This window comes from Erithacus rubecula (assembly GCF_903797595.1).
Source record: "Erithacus rubecula genome assembly, chromosome: 16".
Lineage (NCBI taxonomy): Eukaryota > Metazoa > Chordata > Aves > Passeriformes > Muscicapidae > Erithacus > Erithacus rubecula.
Window position 1 is genome coordinate 12,125,203 of NC_136668.1, and position 21,833 is coordinate 12,147,035.

The 21,833-nt window shown below is 42.5% G+C and overlaps 1 long non-coding RNA gene across 1 annotated transcript; it reads right to left on the reverse strand.

Annotated features, from left to right (window-relative positions):
- Positions 1-491: 491 nt before the first annotated feature.
- LOC306809031 lies at positions 492-3,567 on the reverse strand. The gene is made up of 3 exons (XR_013776143.1): positions 3,528-3,567; positions 1,131-1,190; positions 492-627 (listed from the first exon to the last, which is right to left on the reverse strand). It is a non-coding gene; the product is annotated as an uncharacterized lncRNA (long non-coding RNA).
- Between the last annotated feature and the right edge of the window lie 18,266 nt (positions 3,568-21,833).

Sequence of the window (21,833 nt, forward strand, 5' to 3'; positions counted from 1 at the left end):
TCCTTCAGTAAGAAGTGTTTGCATTGGTCAGAATTTGTTGAGTGGCTGATCAGAGTAATTCCTCTAATTCAGGGCTGGTGTTGGGAGCCTGTGTGCATATCAGCCAAAGGAAAAACATCACGTTGTGTAATAAATCACTGCATTAGGCAGTCAGCTTTGGCTGTCCCTGCTACCTTCTCTCCAGTTTTAATCAATATTTGTGAGGATTTGTTAGGCTATATGGGCAAATCCTGAGGCCTGAACCTAATTGCCATCAAAGCACCATGGTTATTAAGGAGAATGAGAAGTTTGCCTGAGTGACAACCTTATACTAAAGCAAAAAAATTTTGAGATCTGAATTTCTCACACTTCATCACTGCTCTACAAGCAGATTGGCTTCCCCTTGCAACCCTCCTTGTAGAGAAGTTTGCTCATTTTGGAAGCTGGAGAAGTTCATTTTCAAGTAGGTTAAGCCAAAAGGTGCCAAAAATGCATTTTTCTCTTAGTCTATTATTGTATCTTACACTGTAAGTGAGAAGTAGCTTCACCAAGGAATTGATTTCCTGCAAAGAGACTGAAGCCATGGCTGGAAGATGATTTTCATAACAGATGCAGCCCTTCAGCAGGGATTCTCAGCTTCTTTCACTGCTGGATAGAAGCATGTCTTGAGTTCAATCCTTCTATTTAAATATTTCATTAAGGGCAGGTATGTTTTAGACTTCCCTCTTAAGACTCCAATTTTCAATTTCTAACTTATCAAAAAATCCACTTTCTTTTACTTTTAACTGAGCTACTCTATTATTTTCCACTTCACCTACTACTCCAAGACACACACCACTGGAAAACCCAATATCTGATCTGAAGCTTCTTCCTAGCACTCAAGCCACAGTTAGAGCTGTGTGGGAAAATGCAAAAATTACAACCAAATCCTCTCCTGAATAGAAATTTAGTTAGAGCAGCAATCCTTTTTTTGCCTTTCTCTAAGATTTGAAGACATCCATACAGGGTGCTTTTCAGGATGTAACTCTAAGAGATACCTCATTACCATTCAACTACTGCACTCATAAATAGATATGTATATGTACATATATACACACACACACTCATACATATGCAGAGCTCAAGAACTCAAGAGGTCTTTTTAAACTTACCTTTCAGGCTGGATAAACTGCATATTTACTTTCCTAATTTCATTTGGTTGGATGGCCCTTCTGAAAATTCAGGAGAAAAATATCTCAGTTCAAGACAAGGCAAAACATTTCATAGTTTGGTTTTTTTTTTTTTTTCTCTCCAACAAATTGAAAAGATTTTAATTTTTTCAAGTCATTCCACATCGAAATGGAAGCCAAAACAAAATAGGAGCCAAAGAAACTACCCCAGAAATCTGCTACATTGCTGTCTCCTTATTTTGTTTTTCACAGGCTCTTTTAAAGGTCTAGTCTTAATTTCGTGCTGGAAATGAGACAAATACTGGAATCTCCTCTTTTCCCCTCCAGAAAGACTTTTTCTCTATTTCTCACACATTCGAAATGATTTGTCTGGAAAGGAGGAAAATGAATAATTGCCCTCAACACAGACACTTCACAAGCTCAATCAGCATTTTGCTCTAGGCATGACTTAAGTTTCAGGTAGGGATTGGAGGACATTTGTTACTCCTGCCTTGACCTCCCTCCTGTTAATTCCCATTATAAGACAGCAGAAAAGTGCATTTCATGATCTGGTCATTAGAATTCCATTTTGCTGGGGAAATAGCACTGGGCTGTCCTTTTCCCCAAGAGGGCAGTTCCTTTGGTGCCTGTCATGCCTCATTACTCTGAGCAGCACAACTTATGCTAGAAAAACAGCAAGCAGGAGAAACTGCAACAAAACCAGCAATGTCACTGCAAGGCTCCTAACCCACCAAAACAGCATAAAAATTGTGCTATTGTAGATGAATAATGACTTTCAGTTTTAACCATCCTGCTCGTGTCATTGATATTTGCTTGGGTACTTTGGTTGCATTGTCAATTACTCATTTAAAAAGTGATGAGAGAATCACTAATGAGGACAGAAATCCAAGGAATGAGCAGGGTCAGGCTCAGCAGTGTGTAGTCTGCTCCAGACTTTAGACAGTCAGCAGCACAACTCACTGGGAATGTGCAGCCACAGGGTTGGGACTTTGCATCAATACAATTAATCCATTTTGCCTCATGGATTTTTGTGGAAACTCTTTAGTTTGGAAAAACAAGACTGACCCACATAGAAGTTTAAATAAAACCCTACATTTCATGCACTGGCCTCAGCCCTAGACCAAGAAACCCTAGCACTCATGTCAGCAAACTTGAGTGCAAATGTGTGCAAAGTGTCAGGAAAATTAAGCCATAAACACCAGAGGTTTATGTCCAACAAGGAGACAGAGGTGTCCTCTACTTCATTCAAATAAAATGAGAGGACACAGGGCATTCCCCTGGGGTCTCTTGAATTTTTGGAGGACACAGCCTCCCTGTCTATCCTAATTTTCTGGCTGCAGTTCCCTCTCTCTTTCCCCACTGGCTGAGGTATTTGAGAGGCACAGACTTCTAGAACACCTGGTACCTATGATTCCTCTCTAATGTATAAACATCCCTTTTTATTTTTAATTCTTATGGAATTTATGGTTGTCATCCCATTTTTCACCTTTCAACATCCAATTTCATTTACCAGCAAATGTATAGTTTGTTTGTAAAGGCAAATATCTTTTTTCCATTAACCAATCAGTGGAATCCATCCATTGTTTTTTTAATCTCTCAGTGCTGGTTTTATCTACCAGCAGACCCACAGGTTGTTTGTAAAGACAAGTAATTCCTCTCAAAAGCCATGAACAATAACTTGTTCTCAGACTTGTGCACAGATGAAAACACCTCCCCACCCACAGGGGCAGCAAGAGCAGGGCAGGTGTGAGCAGCACTTTACACCTGAGAGGGACCAAGCCCTGCTGTGCCATGGAGCAGCTTTGCTCAGTGCCAGAGGGGGAGGAATTTCATGGAGCTGCAAACCAGGGACTGCATCCAGCATCCCACACCTCCTGCCAGGAGAAACCACAGCTCTTCCCACAGACCTGCACAGAGAAAGGCAGGACTCAAACCAGCTTAATAGAACCCCAGAGGAGGAACAGCAGGGTTTTCACAGTGGAGGTTTTTGGTTGGTTCTGCTTAAAAAGTGACTTATAAATATTGAAAGAAAGGTGGCAGGGGAAAAAAAAAAAATTTCTTTCTTTTTGCTGTTTGATTCTGGACCAAATTATCATGAAGCTAGTGAAATGAACGTTTCTGTGTCAGCAGTGTTTAGCCAGGGAGTTTGGAACTCTCTGAGCTTCTGCAAGGTCCTGGAAGCTTCTCTTCACCCACCAGCTTTTCCGGAGCAGCAGGCTCAGCACCCCAAGCACTGGGGCCAGGTCTGTGCAGCCACCAGCCCATCTGCAGCAGCCCAGGAGAGACTCAGTAAAAGTTCATCAGTTAAAACACACCAAACCAGTTTTTTTGTTGATTTCTTTTTTTATTTTATTAAAACTCCGAGCAGGTTTACCTTACCTCACACTGTACCTGGCCATTCCCTGCCTCCTCCCTCCACCCTGATGCCATTCTCTCAGGTTCTCATCCTTTCTCCCCCAAAACCCTCATGCCCGGGAATTTTCAAGTATCAGGAGCCTGACCTGTCTGGTGTTCGTGCCCCGCTCCAGTCAATAATCACATTAGCACATCTGTGTGACAGAAATAATAGCTTTTGTCTCCCAAAGATGCAGAATCTTGTTGCCAGGCAACTCCATCCCGAGCAGGAGCCCAGCGAGGAGCGAGTGTGGGAGGACCGAGCCCGGTGCAGGAGCTGCAGGCAGCTATAATTGGGGGAAAACTTGGAATATACTGTGTTCACCAGAGAGCTGGGGGAACACAGCCCTGACAGGCTCAGAAACTTTCAATTAGGTGGCTCCAGACTGTGGCTGGCTGGTCTCTTTTGTTGTGATGTTGCAGAAAAGCTTTGGCAGGGCTGCGGATGAGGCTGGCTGCTGTCACAGGAGCTCGGTCTGCTGCAGTGGAAGGGTGAACAAGGTCACCCTTTCCAAATCCACACAGAGCACACACTAAATATGCTTTGGGGGGTGATCCTCCTCAGGGACCAGGCTCTTCCCACACTCCACAGTCAGGGATTGCAGTCAGGGATTGCTCTGGCATTATTTGTGTGCCATTTCAGTCACAGCCTGGCAGCCTCAGCTTCTTGTGGTTGAAACGAGCATTTCACTTGATAACCAAGCCTTGATTTATGAAACATCACCCTGTTCATCCCAGAGAGAAAGAAGAGTCTCTAAAATAATATGGTTAGCTGTTGACATAGTTGGGATGGGAATTCTTGACAGAGCCTAATTTTGTTCATCCCTGATTTACAGTGGCTGCTCCTTTGTCAGAGCTTGAGGCAGACAAACACTAAGGCACATATAGCTGCTGCCAGCACCCAGCCTCCTGCCAGGGTAGGACTGTGCTGCCCAAATGTATTGTGGATTCAGTGCATGAAACACAGCCCCTGCCTGCTGAGAGCTTCTCTCACTTGTGCAGTGCCACAGGATAAAGGTTTTGCCCATAAAACACATGCACACACAGCATTTCTGAATGCTGTTTCCTGAAGGAAAACTGGTATTTTTCACAGCTGGGATATAGCCCAGAACAGGAGCTTAATCCCCACCATCACTTCTGACTCTTTAAACTGATACTTGGCTAATGCAGTTTCAGTCCTGGGATGTTCACAGCTCCCTGTGCTCTGCATATGGGGTGCACTTGCTGTCTTGAAATGCATCTCTTCAGCCTCAATTTCACTGGGGGAAGTGGAAGTTTTCCAATGACCTAAATGACCTAGAATCAATAGAAATTGAGCTCTGAAATGTCATCATTGGATTCTCACTGCATGACAACAGCCAGGCACAACGATCCCTGTGTGCACAGACATTCATCTAATAAGTGCTGCAGGAAAAAACTTAAGAGGTTCCTTGAATAAATTATTTAGTGTTTGTTATTCAACCTCCTCCATTTACACATAAGTCACTATATCCAACTGGGTAAAGAACCATCTTCATAACCTGTCTGGTACTATAAAGCATCTTTGATACTTCCCACTGAGACATTTGTAGAGTATTTAGGATGGCAAAAGTACACAACCCCACGTCAGGATGCTTTTGCTTCCACATGAATATTTGTTTAGCTGGTGCTCAGTGGCTGAATTGCTGAATATACCACATTTTTTACAAGCCATCTCATCCTTTACAGAAGCATTTAAGTTTATTTCTTTTTCTAGGCCTCACATTTTAAGAGGGGTAACTATGCTGGGCTCAGCCAGAGCTAGAAAACCAAGCCTTGGATATAAGTGTGAGCAGTGCCATGTTAGATTCACATCTTGGAAAGCACAGCTGTGGCTGGCCATAAATCGGACTTTTTTTTTTTTTCCTTTTTGCTTTCCTGAGAACTTTGGTTTATGATGTGAAATACAGGCATGAAAGGAGGTAATATTCTTTTAAAGGCACCATATTTTAAAGGGTGAAGAGAAGTTATTTCCCATTTTATAAGGAGAAAAAAAAAGCAGGGATTGTGTTCAAGTCTCTAAGGAGGTGAAACAGATTTTACCTTAAAAGTCAAATGGCATAGGTTATCTAGGCTTTGCTGCCTGCTGAGAAAACACAAATAAAGACATGAAAAGCCAAGTGAAACCTGGGGAATGTGAAAGGAAGCACAGGGAGAGATCAATTCTCAGTCACAAAAGTTTGGAGGCCTTGAGACATATCAACTTCTTAGTGCTTCAGAAGAAGTAGATGGAAAGGAAACCACAGGTATGGGTTGGGGAAACCACTCTGAAGACAGTCTTTGAAATACTACAGAATCTTTTAAAACTGTTTGGGGAACAACTCTGTCCATGTCAACCACTATTTGCTCTTTCATCAGCCTGGGAAAAAAAGAAATTACATGCATCCAGAGAGCAAAGATGTGCAGTGAGTTGAAATCACATGCCTCTAGGTCTCGTTATAATAGTGCTGTTGTTATTTGTTAGCATGAAATGCCTCTCCACTGCAAGGGGAGGCTTTGCTGCAGTACCTAATTTAATCTTGCAATGAATGTATATTCCCTTGAACACAGTGTATTTTGTTTGACAGTTCTTAAAACGCTTGGATGAGTCTAAACATTGAGGAAGTGGAGTACACACATTATTTTTCTGCAGATTCATTTAGCAATCCAAGCTAACGGCCAGATTATTAATAATGAGCTAAATAATACACTTTTCAAAGGCTTGATGGGCATTTTAAATCTGGAAAAGAAAATGCAACATTTGTTATTCAGCTTCCCTCTGGAATAGTATTGAATATTACCCACATATCCCTTTAGGAAAGGTTGTTTTTTTCTCAGGTTTTTGCTTACATTGAGAAAACTAATTGTATGGGGGAAATATGAAAGTGATGTTAGTAACTTTCCTGACATATGTTTTGCAAAGGCACAGAGCTATTGTTACTCCAGAGTTTTGGGTGATAAAATGGCAAAAGCTTCCCAACCTTTTGGCTGAACTCCTTCAAAACCAGCAGCAGTTCTGAAGGATTTACAGATGCAAGAACTGATGACCAACCCATCCAGATTTAGCTAAATTAGCTTTACAGATTAACTTTACAGCCCAGCTACTCCTGACAGACGCAAATCCCTGTAGAAGTAGATTTTTAAGAATGCATTGTTGTCTCATGGCTCAGTTTCTCTTGTTGTTATTGCTCTGTCCTTTCCACTCCAGTGGCTCTTTGGAGCTCTGGGGAGAATCAAAGCCTTGAGCACTACACCACAATCCAGAAAAAGATGGGTCCTTTCCCCACCACTTCTGTGACTGCATCACTTAAAATAGATTGGAAACTGTGGACAGGACACTGAATTCACAAACCATTCTGCAAGACCAAAGCACACTCCAAGATAAAGGCAGGAGCAATTGTTCTGAGTGACTCATTTGTGCTTGAGGCTGGCAGGGACTGAGCAGGAAGGGTCACTCAATGTGTCCAGCATGGGGGTCTCAGGGGTTCAGATAGACAGCATCCTTCAAGTATTGAAAGGTGACAACAGGATCTGGAGGGTGGAAGAAAATAATCTTATGCAATGAACAGTTGTATCCAACTAGAATCCAGAATTATTAACATCCAAGCTGCCAAGTTTAGAGGTGAGCCAATGTGCAGCTCAGCAGATCTGCTGCTGTCCAAAAAGTCAGGTACTGCTCTGCCAGGCAGAGAACCCAGAGATGCTCTGACAGCCCTTCCTGCACAGCCATGCCAGAGTGTCTGGGCTCCTTGGACATCTTCCCTTCCACCTGGAAATTCCCTCCAGCCTGAATTAGAAGATTTTTTATGTTTGTGCAATAGCTTGGACACACAAGAGGCACCAAACCTGAACCTCCTGGAAGTGTTGGGTTTGTGGCACATGGAGACCTCAACTCTCACCTGCCTGTTGTAGGTGAGAGCTTCCCATGGGATCTGTGAACAGCCCATACAGAGGGACATGAATCAGGGAATGTGTTTCTGTTCCTACTAAAATCTTTACATTCTTGAAAATTATAGCCCAGTTGATCTCCTAATTCCAGAATCAGGAAATTCCCTCTTTCCCCCAGAGATGCAGTACATACACATTCCCTTACCTCTGTCTCTCCTATGCTGGTATCTTTTACAACCACACTCATGCCACTGTGGTTCATAGGCACAATCTTCTCCAAAGAGCATCCTTTGCAAAGCAGAAAATATTTTCTTCCTCCCCTCTCTGCCTTTTATTCTGCAGCTTTGTCAGGAATGTTTGCACCTGTCCTCTCACACTCAGCTGCTCTCTATTTTTGCTGAAAATTTCTCCTTTTCAGTACAGACACAAAAAGCAGAGGGTTTCATTCAGTAGTGTCTGTGAGAAAAATATTCCTGTCTAAAACAAAGCTACCAGCAAAGCAGGGAGATGAGCAGAGAGGGACAGAGAGTGTGTCTGCTGGGAAAGCAGCTTAAGGAGAAGTGTGGGAGGAATACAACTCTAGACTTGCAGCAGGTCTATTTTTTCATAAAGATAACAATAGTATGGTGTAATTTGGGCACAAAATCATGCTAATTGCTGAGTGCTTGTCTGCAGAGCTCACTAGGAGGGAAAGAAACAAATGGGGCTGAATGGATCCTCCTGGGGTTGGCACTGAGATGAGTTTTCCCAAACCCATCCAAAGGATCTCACTGCTCTAAGTTAGAAGTGTATATTGCAATTTCAAGCCTTTTTTTCCCCCATTATAAATTCTCCTGGGCCAGGTGTGGGAGAGCTGGTGAGGGTGTACTGCCCAAAGCAGCACCACAAAAACAAACCCATCTGGGGTCCTGAAAAACCAGAATGCATAATCCATGTTGCTTCCAAAGCAAGACTGAACACTGAAAACTGGCATTTCTGCACCCTGCTCTCACACTGATATAATTTATTGTCTTCTGCACTCAGTGCTGGGGAGACCCTTTACTTTTCCATTGTTATGGGCTTTGCTCCTTGCATCCTCCCAAAATCACATGAACAATGTCATAAATGTCTTCTGCAGCCAGCATGGCACAAGTGCCAGTTCCTGTGTGCAAGGGACAAGGATCCAGCTCACAGAACCTTCTTACACTGAGATGAGATCTCCTGATTCAGAGTGGTTGGTGCTGGGCTGAGCAACTTTCCAGAGGCCATAAAGAACAGATCTGCTGTGATCTCATCCAGCTAACTGAACAACCAGTTGTCAACAAATTTGATTTATTCCTCATTGTTTCTTATCCTCTGTTCAAAATTACTTTTGCTTTAATTTTCTACACATTTTTCTTAAATAAGACCATCAGTATCCCTGAAAGAAAAGTTCACAGTGCCCCTTTCTAGACAGTGAATTTCTGCTCAGAAGATTTTCAGAGTTCTTCAAAAAATGCCCATAGTCAAAGAACCTCCCTAGCTGAATACACTACTGGGTAATTCCCTCCCTAGGGTTGTGGCTGTAAGCTTCATTCAACTTTAGGTGGTGATTTTCCAGAGATTTTAATCTTTTTAAGGCTTTGTGCTACAAAATCACTGCCAAGTGCTTGTGAGTCACAGCTGAAAAGGGAATTTGAGTTAGAGCAGTAGAAGCTGGAAAACCTGCAGGCAATGGATGCAGGCAAAAAGTAGCAGCACAAACTCCTAGAATTAAGTGTGATGTGTTGGAAGGAAAGAGACTGTCCTGGTCATCAGTAATGGAGCAAAGATTGTTTTAAACAGGAGAGGTTTTACTGGGAGATCTCCCCTCCAGGCTCTCCTCATGTCCAGCCACACCTGCATCTGAAGGATTTATTCCCTGGATAATTCCTCTTCCCCAGCCTTGAACTGAAGGGTGCTGGTGCTGGTAGTGTGTGTTATCACTCACAGATGTGGTCCCCCTCTGTCTTGCTTAGATTTAGCCACCAGCTCCCTGGGATGTTCTGGCATACCCTGCAGTACACAGAAAGGCCAGCAATAAATCCGGTTTTAGCATCCAAACACCTAATTACTTGTCACTTGTCCTGAAGTCACCTTACTGTAGACAATGCAAGTCCCGAGATAAAAGGAGAGGTAAAAGCAGAAGATGAATTGAAAAGATTTCTTGTGTCATCCATAGGACCTGCCAAGATGCTGCTGGGATCCAGATCACAAGCAAAAAGCTTCACCTTGAATGCAGCTCTGCCCAGGGAGGAGGATGCTTTGTGCCTACCCCATTGCTATGCACCCAAATTCTCCGTGGTGATTGTATCACCCTCCAGATTTCTCCCCAAGCTTCTTGTGAGTCACCATTTAATCAAGAGTCTCTTTTTAACTCTCCCCACACAGAAAGGATGACTGCATCTGTCTCTTGATAACAGTGATGCTCTTTCAACATGACTGGGCAGAATTATATGCTAGCCAGAACATCCTAATGAATGTTTCAGTATTTAATTGAAAGCAGACCTTTGCCCACTGCAAATTAAATGTACTTTTCCAGCTGGGGGAGCAATATTTAAACCTCAGTGCACTGCTTTTTAATATTAAACTGTAATTTATGTAAAATAACATTGATTTCTTGAGCAACTTCAGAAAGAAGGATAAGGTAAGCTATTTATGCTGTTTGTTAAAGGTTTTGATTGTGAACAGACAGAAAAATTTGGGGCTAGGAATGTTTGGGACAGAAAATTCTGTAACCAAGGCTATTGAGAGATACTGTGATGGAAGTTTATTTTTGATAAAAAGAGCTAAGAGGTGTTTAAAACTTCAAATGTTAGTTACTAAAAGATAGTACAAAAAAACCCCTAAATAAATACTATGCAATGATATTTATATAGAGAAGCAAGGGAAATGTAATGGAATACTTGTTCTCAATGATGATCCATCTTAGCTTGCTTTCATATTTCTGGGAATCCACACAAAAGCACCAAGAGAAAAAAAAAAAAAAAAAAAAAAAAAAGAGAGGTATGAAAGTTGTTTGGCTTAAACAAATTGTTTGGTAATGACATCCTTCATGCCAGCCAGTTGCTGCTGAAATTAAATTGGTGTCTATGTTTTGAGGCAGTTTCAGACTTGATCGTGCTCCCAGGTCTTAAATCAATATTGTTACAATAGATCTCTAGGTCCTCACATCTTAACAGCAGCTGCATTATTACTGACTGCTGAATTTGAAAGTTTCAGAAGGTTCTTCTCAGCCTAAAAATCTGTCTTGTGTATGAATTTTGTGCTGCAAGAAGCTCTGGCCAGGCAGATTTGGAGAAAACAACCTTTTGCCATCACTTTACAGGTGATGAATGAAAGGAAGGAGAGATTAAGTGCCTTCCAGTGAGAGCAAATCTTTTGCAGAGCCAGCACTGAACTCCTGTTATTTGATTCCCTGAGCAGCACCTGGGCCCTGAGCTCATCCTGCAGTACTGACATTAATGAAATAACCCTAAATGAGTCCACAACAGAACCACAAAATTCTCCTGGTTCAAAGGTCACCTGCAGGTGAATGCAGTGGCCTCACTTTGGTGTCCCCTCCTCGGTGTCCATTTTGGTGAGTGTCTAAGAATTAATCAATTAATCATTTCTGAAGTGTAATCAAGGACTGCAGTTGTAATCAAATGGCAGCCCAATAGAACACAGGGATGTTTGTTTGCCTGGCTGCCCATCAGAGCCACATTAACAATTATCTCTGCTGAGTGACCCCTTGGTCCTGCACAGTTTAGCTGAAAGAGATGCATCCAAGTAGCAATTTCACCTTTTGCCTTCATTGTGTGGTATTATTCTAACTGTTTATTAAATTCCCAGCCTCTCCAGAGCTTGCACAATGGGAAAATCGTTACTTAAACCTGCAATTACTGTAATGAGAAGATATAATGAAGTTATCATTAAGGAAGATTAAATATTTTCTTATTTTCCCCTCCCCCTTTATTTATAATCAGCTTTTTTTCTCCTTCTCAAACTGAAAAGAACTGGCATTTCTAGTAGCAGCAGCCAAAAAGAATGGGTGGAAATATCAGTAGCAAGAACAAGCAAAGAATCTCATGTCAGTTCACCATGAAGTTTTCTGGAACAACCCAATTTCTCATAGTTTTGTAAAGGCATATCCTCAAATTCTGTATCTTATTGTTGTGTTATCATATGATTATATTCCTGGTTAAAGGCAGGGGACATAGCTGTAAAATGCATTGTCCTGGCATATTTATTGTATATTTATTTCATTAAAAATCCTTTTTTCTTCACTTCTCTCTGAAGTACTTCTATAGGCAGAAAATACACTCTCAAAAGCTGGAAGTGAATCATTGGGAAATCAGCCTTCATTTGAGACAAACAATTTAGAAACAGTGAGAAAACACTGAACACTTTGTCAAATGTGGAGAACACATTTCAGCACAGGATAAGGACTCTCATGCTTTGTGTAAGTTGTTGCAAAGGCTATATAAACATGGCAAAAGGAACTAAAAAAGCCTCTTGTTCCCAAAGCATTGGTAGACTGTTGAAGAGCACGTTTTACAGCAGATGCTGAGCACTCCTCCCAGACACTGACACCAGTGAAAGAGATTTAGCAACCTCTGCACTTACATCTCCACAAACTCAGTCTACTTCTCCAGCTAAAAAAAAATCCATTACATGCCCAGGTACTTGAGTAACTGTTGAGCCAAATCCAAATGTCCTGCCAAAGGCAGTCTGCTGACACTCTGAGCAAGATATTAAACTGTCTGGGATCTAGATCACTCTATGGGAGCCAGACTAGCACTGTGGAAAATGTGTACAGGGTAGCAAAGACATCATCCAAAACATCCCATCTCAGTCTCTAAATGTTGCTTGTGAAGATATTTTCCCCAGGGTCGTGGATTTGACCTTCTCCTCCCTCTCTATTCTACAGTGTGGAAGTAGAGACCAAGAATTCCAATGCATTAAAGGGCAACATGAGGACACAGCACCATCAGAGGGGTTTGAAGATAAATAGCAGTAATACTACAGCTGTATGAAACTGTCATAAGCAATATTCCCATTGGAAAAGCCATTAAAATACTGACTTTACACTGAGCAATATCCTGGGAGAAGGGCCCTGAATTATTCCTTGGGGTCCCCTGCTGTTACAGAGACATGATGGATGCCCAGGCATTAGTGGTGCCATCTCAAGCCATCAGAAGTGTTGACACAGATGGAGCAGTTTGATTAAATGTTCTTGTTCAGCTTTCTATATAAAACACTGTATTGGATAGAGAAGCAGAACTCTCACCTTTGGTCCATCTTTATTTGTATTCTCAAAATGTAACAAAAAATAGAATAAAATCACTGGAAAGACAAGACTTGATCGCAACACCACTCTCATGCTTGCTGGAGGCAGGACCTTCTTTTGTGGCTGTAGATCCACCCAGTTCTAGGGATTTGGATGTCTTTAAGTAGCTGACTGTTGATGTCCTCTTGATGTTTTAATTGCTCCCCCTACAACAGATCCCCAGCACAAATCAGTGAGATTTGGTTTCTCAGTTCTGGTTCTCAGTGACTTCTTAAAGAAAAGAAGGTCAGGGGACAAGACACAGCTCATCACAGCTGTCTTAAATATCAAGATTATATTTATCCCATCTATTTAGACACCCAGCTATGCACCTACCCATCTAATAAGGTCCCAAAGTCAGTGCAGCTCCTCCACCCTGTGTAGATCTGCCACCTTTTTGAAATCCCCGTTTGTCTCTGCTGTCACTCTGTAGCATGGCTCAGGTAATGTTCCAGCTGATTTCTTCCACCTCTCCTTTCTGGAGTGTGCCTGGCTGGGAATCTGACTCATTAAGTGAGGAGCAGCAAGCAGCAATTTGGTGTTCTGAGCTGTCCCTGCCTTGCTGGCAAACACCTGTGCAGTCACAGCCTGCACCTTCTCCCACAGGTGCCTGGCAGGGCAGCTCCCTCATCTGCACACTTTGGCATCTCCATCACAGTTTGAAATGACACGACTGGAAAACCTCATCTCAGCTACTCTTTCCCGTGGGTTGGAAAATCAGATTATGTTTTCATAGCTTTAAAATAAAATAACACAGGCAGTTTGAAAAGCAAATAATGCTGAAATAATCAAGCATTTTTAGTCAATCATTTCACTGAGAAGTGCTATGGCATAGCTTAAAAATGTTGAAGAGGGACAAGGCATGAGGAAATGCATAGAAACAGTTCATTTGCTGTGGGGTTTTCTGTTCCCCTCCCATGTTGTTGCTGTTTAAACTCCACACAAGTCACTTTAAGAGTATCTGGGAAATCAGAAAGGCCCATACACCTATCTGTCTTCTGTGGGATTCCTTGAATGGGCTGGACTTTGGGTAAAGCTCTGCTCTTTGGGGAGGGATGGGGAAGCTTCTTCCACTCTGATAGACCAGAGGAGCTCAGTTTTCCCCTGCAGAAAACCTGCTGCTCAGCCCTGTCCCAAAACCAGATAAATGGAGTAAACAGGCTAATTTTAACCTATGCCTGATAATGGTCAGTGGTGAGTGCTTAGGGGAAAGGGGACAACCAAGATCTTTCTCTTGGTAAACTCTGCTAGCTCCTCACAATCCATGATTTAGGAACTGCTAGAGCTTGGGAGTGTGTTCTTAGAGGTACCAATAAAGTGCAGGAAAGAAGGTTTTTATCTTCCTCTATTAAGGAAAGTGATTCAGTTTAGAAAACTGAAATCCTTGCAAGATAATCAGCTATACTGAGAAACTAAATATTGTAAGAAACAAACAACTGTTCAGCAAATCCTTTTCCTAGAGCATTAATATTGAAAACACAGCTGTGAGGAGGCTCCTCTTTAGGATATGACAAGTGAATCCTCAGTCTTAGCTCATGAGGTTTTCTTGTCTGAGGAGATGATCCAAACTCAGAGAGTTCACCTCAGAGAGGAGAAATATTGTAAAGAAATTTTTGGAAAGGTCTCAGTCATGCTACTAATCTGTCTCTGCAGAGTCACACAGTCTTCTTACAACCAGAAACCCTTGGCACCTTCAAAGAGAAGCAAAAACCACTTGCAAAAACTTTTCTAACAAACCCAGGGATTACCTCAGGACAGAACAAGCAGCACCCAGTCCTTTACAAGTTATGTGTTTCAAATCCTGTGTCTTGGCCTGAACCGCTTCAGATAATGTTGGGAGCACTTCAGACAATGTTGCTGTTTTGGGACAGCTTCCTCCAGAAGCCAAGAGGTGCTTCAAGCTGGATACACAATTTGGAAGGCAGGAGATGTGCAAAGTTTCATTCTGGAACTGTCATAAGTCACACAGAGATGTTCCCATGATCTGTTCCAGCAGAGTGTCACTGTGCAGGGACATGCAAGACAGAGCAGACTGAGAGCAGTGAGGGTGCTGAACCTTGGAACAGCAGCCCAGAGAGCCTGGGCTACCTCTGCCCATGGAAATACTCCAGAGCTGGCTATAAAGAACCCTGAGCTGTCCTTTTCCCTGGCTGGAAAAATCCATTACCTTTGAAGATAGATCTAACCTTGAACTCGGCCCTGCTTTGAGAGAGGGCTTGATGGGATGACCTGTGGGTGTCCTTTTCAAAATAAACTATTCTGTGATCCTCTGAATCCAGGCAAGGTCATCAGCAAAGCAATTTCTATTTCCATGCTTCTATTTTCCTCCCTGGCTTAGCTTGGCTCTTCCATTTTGCTTGGTAAAGGAGGTTTGTCACTGCACAGCTCTGTCTTGTCCACCATGAAGAAAACCATGACCAGCTCCTCAAGGAGCTCTAACAGCATCCTTATAAAAAAAGAGAGGAATTCCTCAGTCTGTGCACAGCTGATGTTATAAATCTGTACTGATCTAAACAAAGCAATGAAAGCCAGTATCACAAGTGTATGCTCAGCTTTTCCCTTTTCTTAAGTTGCAGAAAAATGTCTCTGCTCATGCAGAAGGATGAAAAATGCATCAGCTCTGAGAAGAGCATGCTGGTACCTACAGGAGCACATTAGGTATGAAAAGCCTGCACAGCATGAAGAGAAAACTCAGTTTCAGACTGCAGCATGGGGAGCTCTGTTGAGGTTTCTTGTAACAGGCTTGGCACATTTTGCAAAATAGATCATGGCTCCAGCACTCCCCTAAAAGTGCATCTGTCACAGCCCTCTCATGCCAGTAAGGCTTTTCACTGGGTGTTGGTTGGATCTGCATGCTTCCTGCAACAAGAAAAACTGTGTGTTTTAAGTGGCTTTTCACTTTCTCAGCATTTCAAAGAACAATTGGAACGAAATAATGATGAGGGTAATAACAATTTTAAAAAAAGAGATTCAGAACTAGGTTGGCAAACATAATCACAAGGTATATTAAAAAGTTAAACATAGCTCAGTGCTTTGAAAATCAAGCACCACGGGAAGCTGAGGATGTGTTGTCCCCTTGGCTTGATGTCACTTTTTAAAAGGAAGGCTGTAATTGAGTAATCAGCTTGCTGGTTGTCATGGAAATCTCTGCTGGCTGCTGCAGGGAACCAGCCCCAGGCTTTGTGTTTGTGGTGCTGAGGGCAGCACCCACCCAGGACAGCACCCACAGCTGCCCTCAGCACCCCTGCACCCAGCAGCAAAGGGAACAAATACAGCCTGGGCACAGCAGGGGGGTTCAATTCACCAACCCAACGCCTCCTTCTGCTGCCACTCAGCCTTGGGTTGCACTGTTGATCTTTTGGCAGCGCTGGTGCAGTCTGGATCTCACATCAGTGGGGGGGTTGTGGGGTTAATTCCACATTTAAATGCAGTGTGGAAAGGCAAAAGCGTGTGCAGGGTCCATACTGGGAAAGCTGTTTGTCAGTGGCCTTTATGTGGTGATTAAAGTCAGCTCCTGCTGAGCAGCATTTAAACTTTTAACCGAGGGCGGATCCGTGAGCCACGGGACGTGTGAGTGTGCAGGAAGGAGGGAAAACAGGTTAACTTGAGGTTTCTGAAATGCACAAAGGAAATCACTTCTATTATCCACTGTCAGAGCTTCACCCGCTGTTTCTCCCGAGGAATCCTCTCGTTGGGAGCTAGAGAAGGCTTTTGAAGAATGAAATGAATGTATTTTACTGAAAGAATGGCACAAGAGACTAAACCACACCATAAATAAGAGGTCTGTTCAATCGAGAATAGCTCACAATATTCCATTTTGCTGGCTGCCCTCATTCCTAGCTGCTGTGCTGGCATTCCCTCACCACACCAACACAGAACCATCACAAGTGCAGCCCCAGACCTGGGAAAACACCTGAAATTCCCATCTAAAACAAGTCATACAGCTTGGTGGCTGCAGTCACAAATGAGAAGCTGCACGAGGCACCCAGAAATGAAGGACAGCATCAGTGAGCATCACCACCTCAGCATCCTGTGCTTCCTTGCCCTGCCTGGCAGGAGTGCTGAGGAGCACACAGATGTGATGTCCTCTGGTCACTCCCAGACCCACACCCCCAGAACAATATTCTAGCTGCACTTCTCCACCCAAGCATCTTTTGAGGTTTTGGCCTTAGGTCCCCAGTTGTAAAGTGAACATCTTGGTAGAAAACAGATAGTCTATCTTGATAGGAAAACAGATAATGCATTTAGATTTATGCTTCATCAGGCACTGGTGTATGATGGCTATGACAGAGAGAACCAAGGCAAAACCTGAATTCCTTTAAACACAGATGAGCCAAACTGTGATTTAATTACAAAGTTATCACTCCACAAAACTGAAGTTCATATTAGAAAGAACAAAGCACACATTACCCAACCAAGCAAACAAGCCAGTAGAGATCAGCATGTTCTCCCTCAAATTCAGGTTTTCAATATCCTTTCCAGTCATGCCACAGCTTAGAGTTTCATAAAGGAGCTCTAAAGTAAGCAACCAATCAAAGACTTTTGTCTCTCCAACAAATCAAGAGAATTCTCCCTAATATGTCTGATAGCATCTCAATATTGTTCCATTTATTTTCTGCCTTCTGCATACTCAAAACATGTTATTCTGGAAATTTTTCTCATTACTTGGCTGCTCTTATAAGAACCAGAGGAGGCTGTATGATGCACTGTTGCTCTGCAGAATTAATGTAAATAGTGTTTTTGTTCCTCCTCTTTTTCAAGGGTAAAATGGTGTGTGGTTAAAAGCTCTCTGAACCCAGAGACATATGCCAGCACAGCATAAGGGAATGAACATTAAGGCTGATCAAATTTAAGTTCATCATAACTCTTGAAAGTGTCCTTTAAAAATAAGTCTCTGCATACTGCAAAAATTGTTCCCCTATTTGTAATAATCACATTTCCTTTTGCTTCTCTAAGTTTAGCACACTTTGTTTTGCACTTTGTAGCAGAATATGCCACACTCAAGCCTATCTACCAAGCTGGAACAGTGAGAGCAATTTTAATTAATCACTGTAAGGTTCTATTTGGCATGAAGGCAGCTCAGCCTCTTTGACCCATTAATTAAATAGTGGAATTTACAGTTCCTTGAAAATGTTGAAGAAGCAAAAGATTAGTCAGATCTGAGCTCTATTTGAAATGGAAATTGAGACACATTCGACTGTGGATAAAGTGACATGTTAAAAATACTTTCAGTTCAACAGACATTCACTAAGCCAAAGCCAACCGAAAACTTGAATTCTTCCTGACAAAAATCACAGAGCAGCAAGAGGCAATAGAGTAGATCTTTAGGGGTGAATTGGCCAAGATCCTTTAATCCCAACAGAAACTCCAGCCTCCACAGCCAGAGTTTGGTTTCCACACTTCTGTGAGTGAAACAATCTCTTCCTCTTTATTGAGAAATTAAATCCTATCTGGGCAATGCCCTGGAGAAGAGAAAGCAAGACATTAACAGGAAAAAACGAAGAATGTGAGTCCCTGTGGCCCCAGCTGAGCTCTAACACTGAGTGCCTGCAGAAGAGTCACTGCACTTCTGCTCAAATGAACCTGCACAGGTGGCCTAAGCACCAGGCTCCTATTCTAATTCAAAATACCTCTCCATGCAGAGGTAGGAAAAGTAAATATTTTATTGAAAAAGTGCCTGCTTATAATGTTAAATTCATTGATAAGGAGGCTCAGATTCCTTTACATTCTTTCTGTTAGTTACTAGCATACAAATCAGTTTAGTAAAGCCAGTAGTTATTTCTTCTGGGTAATTCTTGTGGGGTGCAGCAGAGAATGTAGATATTCCTCTTGTTCTTGTTCTGTCTTGTAATTAATTAACATGGACCTGCTGTGGATCCCCCTCAGACAAACAACTGGAACTCTGACTTGGGTAAAGCACATTAACAGCAGCCATGCATCTCTCAAATCAGAGACTCGAGCTTGTTTGCATTTCCAAAGCATTAATCACCTCTGAAAGGAGAGCACCATGCACAAGGAGTAAGATGCTGCCTCTCTCAGAGCCTTGAGGCACTGACACCACTTTAGTCCAGACAACATTTGAGGTCTGAGCTAAATTCAGGTGTTTGGCTTTGGCTGGATTTGGTGCTTGTGCCTGGCTGCAGAGTGGGCTGGAAAGGAGGATCCAGCAGATGTGGGGCATAGGAAGAAATGCACACAGGGACTGCAAAACACACAATTCTGAGGGTGTGGTTTTGTCTTTCAGTTGATTTCCTGAATCTTCAGGGTTTATATCAGTAAAAATATTATTGATGAGAAAGTACAGAGGTAAATTAATAACATTTTATAATCTACCAAGATTTTGCACTTCTCTTTTTCCCCAAAAGAAGCCAGGAGTATTCAAATGGTAGTTGAGAAACTCCATATCAGCAAGAGTAATTTCTTCACAAAATGTAAATCATTGCCAGTAATTAATATTAATCTACTTGCTTTCCACTTCCACAGACTGTCCTTGCTTATTGAATTTATGTCTGTCCTAGCCCCAGGTATGTGCCCTCCTACTCCTACTGCTGGTATTCCCTCTTGCCATCCTGTATGCAGAACAGCTGCTCCAGGGCATGCACAAAGCTAATTTGGGCAGTGTCCAGGCAGATCAAATTTGCAAATACTCAGCTTTGTAAAACTGGGAGGCTCAAACTGCAGATGCATTGGGAAAATTCACTCAAGAAATTTGATTTTGTATTTGGGTTAAAATGATTAGAGTGAAATTCTATTCTGCTAGATACTGTGACTAGATATTGTTTTCTGAAGTCTTTTTTAAATACAACTTCCCTAGGCAGGGATGTTTCCAGGATTGCTTCAGCCAGTCATTATGCCTAGGACAAATCTTTGGCCTCCTAAATCTTGGCATGACAGTATTAACAATCCTTACAAAAACATTTATCCACATCTTAAGCCTCCTTGGCAGCATTAAATCATCTCCCATCCCACGTATGCAAGCTGGCTGATGGATGTATGCAAATGCCTGGCAGTAGGGAAAGACATTTTAATATCCAGCCCCAGTAAATTACTGAGATTATTACAGGGAAAAGGCATGATAAGTTGTTCTGTTGTTGACTGTATTTCCCAGGATACAGTGGTGATAGGCAGGCAGGGATATTTGGAATACCTATCCACCTGGGAATCTCAGATATAAATAATGCATGTGTTACCCATCTATTTGCTTTGTAGTTTCCCAAAGTCTGTCAGCACTGCCCTCTTCCCAATTCTCCCATTTTCTAATTTAAGTGGATAAAGAAGTAAACCTTTCCATTTCTATTTGCTTCCTACAAACACTCCCAGCACCCTGCTGCTTTGCCAGGTTTGCTCCTGTGTTCCCCAGTAATAATCAAAAAATAATAATTAAATAATAATTAAAAAAACAAACCAACCCAAACCCAATACATTAATTAAAATTATTCCTGGCTGTAACTTTCCCAGTGGCAGCAGGTGGCGCTGAGGAATGCACAGATCAGTCCTGGGATGCACCTTCACCTGCCCCAGCACTGCTGAAAGAATTGGGACAAACCCCAAATCCCACCCTGAAAAGCAGAGTCACCTTCAGCTCCAGCTTGTTAAGACATTTGAGGAAAAAAACCCAAAAGCAAACCAACCAAAATTCCTACAAAAACGATGTAATTTTGTAGTAGATTCTAGCAGCTTATGGAAAACTATTAAATTCCCCACTTGAAATCTTCTGGACTTCTCCACAGAGGAAATACTTGCATGATGGAACTGAAAAATACATTCTCACATTTGGAGCAGAGAGACAGGAGAATAAATTTTCAGTACCTTTATTTTTGTATTGAGCATTCCGTGAAGATTTTAATTATTTTTTTCCTTCCAAATCACTCAGGTTAGTTTTCTGTCATTATTTTTATTTCATTGCCTACTTCTTGAACATATATCTAAGCACTTCTGGGAAAAGAGTTATGGATCTGGAAGCAGGATTGTTGTTTGTTGGATCTGCCTTGTAGATAGAGACCTGTGCCTGAGCAGGTCGGCAGAATGGATTGCAAAAAACAAAGATATTACTTCTGAAAATAAAAAGAAAATAAAAAGAAAAGGGAGATGGAAGGAGATTACATGCATGTATTATTTACATAACTGACAGCTGACTTTGCTCTGCATTTTAAGCAGATTGAGGTCTTCCTCCTGCTTTTTATAAATAAATGAATAAATAAAAATAAAAATAAATCCATTTAGTGGCAATGCCAGATATTGTACTAGGATTCTGAGGTTTCACTCCACTTTTAGTCTCCAAGTGTACTTTATAAAGTTGAATAAAATCTCTGAAGTAAGAGACGGTTCTCTAGCAGAACTATTTTGCATTTCTGCTGGTTTTGACAAGTCAAGGCTTTCTGCAGACCTGAAGCACAAGCCCAGAGGAGAGCTCCCCATGCAGGGTGTGCTCAGAGCAGCAGAGCTGGCTGGCAGGACTGTCCAGCACCTGCTTTTGGGTGCCAGGCTGTGGGCAGAGGGCAGGGGGGCTGCTGTGAGAAGGGGCTTCTGAGCAGAGCAGCTGCTGGCCCTGCTCCACCCCAGAGCAGATGGCAGCACTGGCTCATCTCCCAAGCTTTGTCTGCACAAACCTGAGCTCCTGGAGCTCTCTGAAATTTCTGCTCGAATTTTTGACAAATTATCTTTACCTCTTCACAATGGGACGTGTGGGTGATCCTGAACTGGCCTGGGGGTTTGGCATCAGCCCAGAGATCCTGCCAAGGAGAAAAAATGGACCAGAAATGGAGTTTGTACCCACAGCTGAGGCCGTATGTGAGGTTTTCTTTGCTGTACCAGCTGCTGGCCCTACCTGTGGTGGCCCCAGCTGTGGCTGGGATGTGATGGGATGTTTTTGGCTTCAGTGCTGCTGCTGAGCCCCAGCGCCAGCACAGCCCTGCTGCCAGGGCTCACTGTCACTCTGAGACACATCTGGGGGGAAAAGGAGTTAAAGTGTGCTAGATAACCAAAGAAAGGCTTAGATCAGTATGTGAGCAAGCCATCTGTGCCCAGGCAGCTGTGACTGAGACCAGGCAGTTGGGTGGAAGAGCAAGTGGCAAAATAGCTTTGTGTATAGTGAGGAA